Source organism: Bison bison, unplaced genomic scaffold (genome assembly GCF_000754665.1).
Source record: "Bison bison bison isolate TAMUID 2011002044 unplaced genomic scaffold, Bison_UMD1.0 scf7180017864374, whole genome shotgun sequence".
Classification (NCBI taxonomy): Eukaryota; Metazoa; Chordata; class Mammalia; order Artiodactyla; family Bovidae; genus Bison; species Bison bison.
Genome location: NW_011494946.1, coordinates 1072442 through 1079780, shown reverse-complemented (window position 1 = coordinate 1079780; position 7339 = coordinate 1072442). Strand labels below are relative to the sequence as shown.

The following is a 7339-nucleotide window of genomic DNA, read 5'->3' as shown; positions in this document are numbered from 1 at the left end:
AAAAAAATAAAAAGTTACTACCAAAACCACATACAATTAAAACTTTATATACCAAATCAAAAAACTCTAGGCATGGAAATATTGATTAGACGAGAATACACTAAAATGTTAGAAAATTTAAAATTTCTTGATCTTGGTTCTTTTACGTCATCAGGATAACTGTTTTTTTATCAAGTTATTTTTATTTAGCCATTCACATGAATGGTTAAATATATTTTCAGATGTTTTAAATAGGTATTCCTGCATATAGCACACAATTCCAACATTATAAAGGGAATATGGGGCTTCTCTGACAGTCCGTTGTTAAGACTCCACTCACCCAAGGCAGGGTTCCCGAGTGCAATCCCTGGTTGGGGAATTAACATCCTGCATGTCGTGGCCAAAAAGGAAGAGAAAAGGTGGGGAGAGCATATGATGAAAATCACCCTCCTTTCTGGTTTTTTGTCCTCAGTCACTCAGCTACCCTCCTCCAGTCATTTACTGTCATGAGGTTCTTCTAGGTCATTCGAGTGATATTCTAAAGGAGCTTCTCAAACTCTATAATGTGCATATGAATCTTGTTAAAACATAGATTCTTATCCAGGGGGTTTGCTGAAGCTTGAGAGTCTCCATTTCTCAGAAGCTCCCACGGGAGGCTGCTAGCTTCAGTGGTGGCATGTTCCTCCTATCTGCCTCTGTGCTTATTGGCCTTATGAGAGCAAGATGTCCTCACACACAAACAGAACTTTCTGCTTCCTACCAGGACTTCAGCCCTAGGGTTCCAGCTTTGAGCTTTGCATTGTTACAGAGTTCTTTCCTAATCTTTGTCTGAAGCGATCATTTATACAGTATTTTAAAAATCCAGTTGCAAATGAAGGATGGAAGGTAGCAATGTAACCATTTGAAGCACACTGCTAGGTGATGTGAAAATGGTAACTACTGTGAGAACCCCTCTTTGCAAATTTTTCATCTTTTTTTTTAAATAAGGTTAGAAAAAGTTCTCAGTTCCAAGCAACCTTCTACATTTAGGCAGAGGACTCACTGAGAACTTTAGCTTGTAGCCAGTACCAGTCATCTGGTGAGGATGTCATCATACTTGGAAATGATACAATTAAGCTCCCTGAAAGCAATATAAAGTGCAAAGATCATTTAAATATTTTAAAGTCGTAGATGTTCATATTCTCTGTGCCTGGGTAGTCTCTAGCGACATTCTGATCAATATCACAAGGGATAAAGATGTTGTTTTGATTGGGCCTGTATGTAAATGCAATTCAGAAAGCTTGGGGGGAACTCATAAAAGAAAATTAAAATTTCATGCGAGTTTCTTCCCCTCTGCAAGAAAATGCAGGCTTACAGGATTCAGATTTGCCTGTCTGTGCTGTCTGCAGAGTATGTTCATATGATACTTGCTAACATAACATAAGATTTGGTTTTAAAAGAGAACCGATATCAGAGATACTTTTCAGAAATAAAGATTTGGACCATCAAAGTCTCAATTTCTGTGTTTTGGGCAGGAACAGCCACGGGGGACAAATTTCTCTTTGATCAGACAGTATCTATAGCATTTCCTCTGGTGTGACTGGCTCCAGGGTCTGCATGTGGAGCGTTCTCAGACTTGGTGCTGAGCTGCTTGTCCTGAAGGACCTGAGGCTGTGAGGGGAGACTGATTTGGCTTTTCTTGAGCACGTACCATTCTACTCCAGTTGTGATTCTCAGACCTAGGCCATGTAGAGGTGTACTAAATGGTACACAGAGTTACAGAAAAAAAGCAGCAGCTCCTCCTGAAGTTTCAGTTGAATTAAAGATTTGGCAGGTCAAGTTATTAAAAGTTCTATTATGTTAAAACATAAAAACACTCAAGCATAAATATACAACACAGTGGAATGCAAAATTCTGATGGATTTTAAGTTAAACATGAGATTTCAATAGACAAAGATCCATCTAGTCAAGGCTATGGTTTTTCCAGTGGTCATATATCGATGTGAGAGTTGGACTAGAAAGAAAGCTGAGTGCCAAAGAATTGATGCTTTTGAACTGTGGTGTTGGAGAAGACTCTTGAGAGTCCCTTTGACTGCAAGGAGATCTAACCAGTCCATCCTAAAGGAAATCAGTCCTGAGTGTTGATTGGAAGGACTGATGTTGAAGCTGAAGCTCCAATACTTTGGCCACCTGATGTGAAGAGCTGACTCATTGGGAAAGACCCTGATGCTGGGAAAGATTGAGGGCAGGAAGAGAAGGGGACGACAGAGGATGAGATGGTTGGATGGCATCACCGACTCAGTGGACATGAGTTTGGGTAAACTCCAGGAGTTGGTGATGGACAGGGAGGCCTGGTGTGCTGCAGTCCGTGGGGTCCCAAAGAGTTGGACACAACTGAGCAACTGAACTGAACTGAGATTTCAAAACAATATCAAGATTAGATCAGTGACTCCAGGCCCCTGGGAATACATACTTAGTGGCTTTGGCCAGTAGAAGGCTATTTCAATCGGCGAATTTTAGAAGTACTGTGATGTACACAAAGAGGTCAGAAACCAGATCATTTGAATGGTGACATTTCTTCGTCTCCTAAAGGGCTCTGGAGTGAGCCTGCGCAGAATACTTTGGAGCCAAGGAAGTTGTTGCCATGTTTTTGAAGTGCTGGCTTTCTGAAGGAGACAAGGAAGTGACATAAAGGTTGCTGAGAGATCCAGACTGGTTTAGGAGATGTCACCAATGAACTTTTAATAAATGATCTCTGTAGAGAAAAATCTGTGACTCCGAGCTCTTTGTAGACTGAAGAGGCAAAAATGTTTTTCTAGAATTAACCCATTTCTACTGGAAGTAGAGAATAAGTCATTTCTTTATAGAAAGTATCCTTGGTAGTAAATATCACAGAGACTGGGCTTTAATCCCTTCCTCAAACCTTGGAATGGACACCAAAGTTATCTAGGTCTCAGTGTTCTCATCTAGGGAATGGGCCAAGTATGAGGAAGAGAGGAGTTAGTAGTGGACTAGTGTTTGCCTTCTTCTCTTCTATTTCCTTCTATATTCTTCCTCCCTGTGGGCCTGGGAGTCTACAATGAATAGCACATCTCCATTGGAATGGGAAGCTGGTACCTACACTAGGGACTTGGGGAAATGACCCGGGTCTCCACCAGCCCTGAAATTCCCTCTGATGATACATGAAAGCTTTTGGCTAAGGAGGCATTTAGGGAAATAATCAACTACCTACAATGTAAGCATGTTTGGATCCTACTGTTTACTGGCACCCTACTGAATTTACACAAAAGGATGACCTGGAAATAAGCAGAAGAAAGCTGTGTGACATGTAGATGCATGTCACATATGCAGAGCTGATTCTTCAAAAGGTTAAATACCCTTGGCATATGTATGGTTAGTGATATACCTGTGATGGGTTGATAATCATTATGGCAGTGGCTTTGTTTTACGTAATTCTAAGGTAAATGTCACACTTCTTTGGAGATTCCAGGACTGGTATTCAGAAGAACATCTATTTCTCAGCAGATCACTGGGTAGGAGCTACTCTTTCCCAAACAGGACTATTCATGTCGCTAGTACACGGGGCTGTATGAGGCGCCGACTGCCACTGAATTCTCTTTGGAATTGAAATGCAATTACATATTGAGAACAAGCACTAAATATAACAGAAAAGACCAAATACCTGAGTTGTTTTTTTGTTTTTTTTTTTTGCTTTGTATTTGAGGAGTATTTGCAAGGAGAATTAACTGTCCTGAACACACCATAATCCTTAATTCAAATGCACAGATCAGGCAATTGGTTGAATACTTTAGTGGCTTTTTTCAGAAGCTTATTGTAGCTCTGAAACACTGATCTTTTCTTGTGTTCATAAGCAATTGTAAAGATGCTAAGGAGATTAATAAAAGAAGCAAGTCACTAAAATTATATAGAATGAAATCCCATAATATATGCCCTAAGAATATAGAATGAAATACCATAATACATGAGTATAGAATGAAATACCATAATACATGCCATAAGAACTGGAAAAAACAGGCCATATGTTGCATGAGGCAAAAATTATGTAACTGGGAGTGCTGAAGTTCATGGGATCTCACAGAGTCGGACACGACTGACTGACTGAACTGAAATGGGAATTATAATTACAGAAGTTCAAGTTGTAGTCTTCTTCTGGAAGGATGGAAATACAGTTGGATTGGTGCTCACAGGGGTTTTCACTAGATGAATGATCCGTGGGTGCTTAGTGTTGTTGTAAATACTGTTATAAACCTTTTTTTAGATGTGTGACATTTCCTAACTTTTAAAAATGGAAAAAACAAAACAATAAAATGCAGTGAAGGGAAAGCACAAATTAAGTAAAAAAACGAACAATATAATACAGTAATTATCATAAAAGTTGGTGGCTCTCAGGTTGGTGGATGTATCTTCTTATTGTACTTGTACAAAATTTAAATACATGCTCTGTGCAAGACACAACTCTAAAGTACAAGTCCCTACAAGGATCAAAAGTAGAAAGATGAGAAAAGGTATACCTGATAAATACCAACAAAAGCAAGCTGTTGTGGCTATTTAAATCACGAGAGGGGCTTCCCAAATGGCTCAGTGCAAAGAATCCGCCTGCCACGCAGGAGACACTGGTTTGATCCGAGGAGCCTGGTGGGCTACAGTCCACGGGGTCGCAAAGAGTCGGACACGACTTAGCAAGTAAACAGCAACAGCAACAGAAATCATGGGAGACGGGGGTTAGGACAGAATGGAACGTTGGTTCTCTCTGTCTCCAGTTCTTTTCGCCATTCCTCCTTTGAGCTGCTCATCCAGGCATCCGCTCTGAATTATTCCCACCTACTTTTGTCTTATTCCTAGCTAATCACTTTTAAAGCCCAGGATCTTCACTTTCTCAACCCTCATAGTACTTATCTGTGTGCCACTGATTTGGTGCTTATCATACTCTGTGTTTTAATGTTATTGATATTCATGCATTTCTTTAATTAAGTTGTAACATCCTGAAGCTAGAGACTATAACTTGAAGTGAAGTGAAGTCGCTCAGTTGTGTCCGACTCTTTGAGACCCCATGGACTGTAGCCTACTATGCTCCTCCGTCCATGGGATTTTCCAGGCAAGAGTACTGGAGTGGGGTGCCATTTCCTTCTCCAGAGGCTCTTCCTGACCCAGGGATCGAACCCAGGTCTCCCACACTGTAGACAGATGCTTTACCATCTGAGCCACAGGGGAAGTCCATAGAGACTATAACTTATTCATCTTTTAACCTCCTCTGTCAGCTCACCCTAGGACCTGCCACATGGTAGACCTTGTCACCTGGTCTATAGTAGAAAGTCAACATGTCACTGGTCCACTGAAAAATGACTTCTAAAAAACACATTAAAAGCTCTTTTAGGACGTTTGAGTACTTTGCCAATGCAATGAATTTACATTTTCTAAGCAAGTTCTCAGCCAGGGTTTTAGAATGGAGGGAGAAAGAGATGCTAATGCTCAGAGTTACAAAGAACTGTGCAAAGTTGGTGAGACCAAGACCATCGCCTCAGCAAGAGGGCGCCCCCTCAGACCCAGCTGGGAACTCCCGTGGGCACATGGCTGATCTTCAAGGGCAGGGACGGCATCTGTCAATAAAATACTTTTTTGCCTCTGCAGCTCGAACAAAGTCCAGCACGCAGTACACCATCAACAGATGCTCCTGCAAAGCGTGAGAGAATTAAATAGTGGTCTTGGATAATTTAACTCACTGCTCCGGGCTCAAAGCATGTACCCTTGAAGGGTTCCCAGTGTGATGTAAGCTCCAGTTCTCTGCACAGGCAGAGGGTGGCTGGGCAGGTGGAGGGGTCAGCCTGGCCCAGGCGGGATGCGGGTATTAGCACTTGGATTTGCACTCTGGGCTGAGGCTGATTGGAGGACAGCTGAGGAGCATGCGTTCCGCTCTGCCAGCTACTGGGAGTCTCTGTAAACGTTTTAACAAGATGGGAAAGCCCATGGGGTACATCTTCAGTGCTTGTCCTGCTGGCTACCCAGAAGTAGCTGGAATTCCTCTTTTCTCATGGCATACAATGTACAATGTCTGCTGCAAACCTCTTTTAAACATCCTAGTTTTTGAATAAGCAATACATAGAACATATGGTATAAAATTCAAAGGAATATGACAAAAATCAGTATTCTAATCACCTTTGCCCATGGTTACCTTCCCTAAAGACATCTGCGATTACTGTTTATCCGACTTAGCTTTAGATAAATACAAACATTTCCTATTTGGGGATACAGGCAAACATTTATGGGCTTCGCAGGTGGCTCAGTGGTAAAGAATCCACCTGCCAGTGCAGGAAACGCTGGAGACATGGGTTTGATTGCTGGGTCGGGAAGATCCCCTGGAGTAGGAAATGCAACCTACTCCATTATTCTTGCCTGGGAAAATCCCATGGACAGAGGAGCCTGGTGGGCTACAGTCTATGGGATTGCAAAGAGTCAGACACAGCGAATCACACATGCATGCATAGATATGCATGATTATATGAGCTTATATATTTTCTGTCAAATAACATATTATACTAAATCATGATTTTTTCATTTAACAATGTATGCTGTAGTTCTTTCCATTTTTCTTTTTCTAATCTTTAAAATCCCAGCCTCTGTGACACTGACAATGTTCAACTATAGTGTCATGAATCAATGAATGAGTGATTTCATAACAGTCTCTAATTCATTCTGAACCTGAAATTCACCCACCAACACATTTTCTCCATGCCTTAAACATCATCTCCAATATGCATCTTTTTGTCTGTAAACATCCCTCTGATTTAATCTCAAAAAACTTGAACCTTCGCTGAATATTGCCTTGTGGGCGCTCCTTCAGGAGTTCTCTCTAAGTACCTAACGATTGTGTGCTGTTTGTCCTACCGCTTTACTCTTCTTATCTGTTAATATAACAGCTGTAAAATGTGAATGATACTCGTTTTAAATTAATTTCTGGTGGAGCATAATTGTTTTGCAGTGCTGTGTTGGTTTCTGCTGTTCAGTGAAATCGGTCAGTTATATGTATATATCCGTCCCCTCTTTTCTGGATTTCCTTCCCATTTAGGTCACCACAGAGCCCTGAATAGGGCTCTTTGTGCCGCACAGTAGGTTCTCATTAGCTATCTATTTTATCCACAGTAGTGTATATATGGAAAGAGCGAATGATCCTCTTAACAATGGTTTTTATTGAGTACTTATTTGTGCCAGATATTATACTAATGTTTCTCACAAATCCCTAGAACATACCTGTAAAGTAAGCAACAGTATCACTCTCACAGCCCACCAGTCAGTGCCCCCCACTTGCCAGCCCAATCCATGGATTAGCTCCCCCCACCGGCCCAATCCACAGATCAATGCCCCC

General features: G+C 41.3%; 1 protein-coding gene across 1 annotated transcript in view; it reads left to right on the top strand.

Moving 5' to 3' along the window:
* KCNH8 (potassium voltage-gated channel, subfamily H (eag-related), member 8) overlaps positions 1-7339 on the top strand; it is a 492651-nt gene that overhangs the window by 170921 nt on the left and 314391 nt on the right. The window lies entirely within an intron of this gene.